We start from the raw sequence: 1,704 nt of genomic DNA, 5'->3' as shown, positions 1-1,704 counted from the left end.
GCTAAGAGAACATGACGTATGGGCGAGGCTTAGCCAATAGAATTCATTAGAGCGACACATCCGGGTATTTGCCCAAGACTACGGAAGTGAATCTTCTAGCGGTTTGATTATTTTTCTTTCATTTTTAAAAAAATCTAAAATAAAAAGTATGCATCAATACAAAAGTTTTTTTTTACTTTTATAAGTTTCTTAAATATATATTTTAAAAACGTATTTAAACATGCAAATGAATCAGCAGCTCATTAAATATGCATTAATTTGCATATTAAATATTTTAAACAAACTAATTTTTACTAATTTTTTTTTTAATTGTGATAAGTCACCAAATGGATAGAGTTTACCTAAAATACTCTTATTGTAAGGAATTATTTCTTTAAAAACACTCTACCTTCATGACAAGTGCATATTTTAGACAATTTTATGGATAAAAGTCTGATTTAAAAGGACATTTCTTTTGTAAAGGCTGAGAAAAACAAGAAAACTTGTGAAAATAACTGAGAAAAGTGACATCAATAACCAGAATAATCCCAGGAAACAGCTTCGCAGGCAAGCTGGAGCCCATCCCACCTGACTGTGGGTGAGAGGCGGGGTTCACCCTGGACAAGTCACCAGGTCATGGCAGGGCTGAGTCATGATATCAACTAAGGAAATTTCCCCTTATTAACAAGATAGCATTGTGTTTAAAAAAATAAGATTTACAGCAGTTTGATGTGGAGAGAATTGTTAAACTGTTAAAAAATACAATTCCATTTGTGGATAGATGGATAGAATAATTGTCAATCCCTTTTCACATTTTATTGAAACTATAGATGGTATCCAATAAGAAAGTTTAAAAAAGAAAGTGATTTTTTTTTTCTTGAGTAAATCAGTACTTGCTCTGACTGGTTGCTCAAAATCAATGAATCAGAAATGCACAAGCTGAGATGAACCTGAGCATAAGGGCAATAAGGGAAGAACAAGTTGAAACATTAGTCTATCAATAAAAACCATGTGAAAGAAAGTAAGTGGAACAACATCAAGAGAGAAATGGAACCAAAAGAAAGGGAGAAGAGACAGATGACAGAAAGATAAATATACTGGTGGATCTGCAGAGCATATTTCATATACAAAGGTAATTTAGTGGGCTTTAAAGAGACAACAATAAAAGCACATGAAATATAAAGGATAAAGAAAATGAATAAACTGTATAAAGGAAGGTAGTGAGATCAACAGAATAAATCAGTGATTAAGTAAAGCATTTACTGAAAGGTTCCAAAGAACAGAAAGGTTTGGTCTGGATTTAAAGGGCACAGTTGTCTTCAGCTTTTCCACACTTGCCCAGACTTCATGGTTTAAAATTGTACTTTAAACTAAAGGGTTTTCAGTTAGAGGAAAAGAAAGTGGTTCCTCTAATTGTTTAAAAATGAAAAATCTTTGTGTCTGAGAGGAAACGCAGACAAAGAACCGAAAGAAAGACAGAAAAAAGGAAGAAAGTGAAAAAAGTTTGTCATTGTCCTGTTAAAAGCATTTTTCACATTTATAGTGGAAAAAAACCCTCAAAGATAGCCAAGTAAAAGAAAGAAAGGGAGGGGTAAAAAAACAAGAGAGAGGAGAAAGAAGGAGTGAAGAAGAGAGAAATAAAGACTAACATGCCCATGTCATTGTGGTATTTAACACAACAGACAGAATTCAATAGAGAGTAGATGAGACAAAAAGAAACGGTAC

This window comes from Neoarius graeffei, chromosome 20, assembly GCF_027579695.1.
Source record: "Neoarius graeffei isolate fNeoGra1 chromosome 20, fNeoGra1.pri, whole genome shotgun sequence".
In the NCBI taxonomy this organism is placed as follows: Eukaryota; Metazoa; Chordata; class Actinopteri; order Siluriformes; family Ariidae; genus Neoarius; species Neoarius graeffei.
This window is presented reverse-complemented; position numbering follows the sequence as displayed.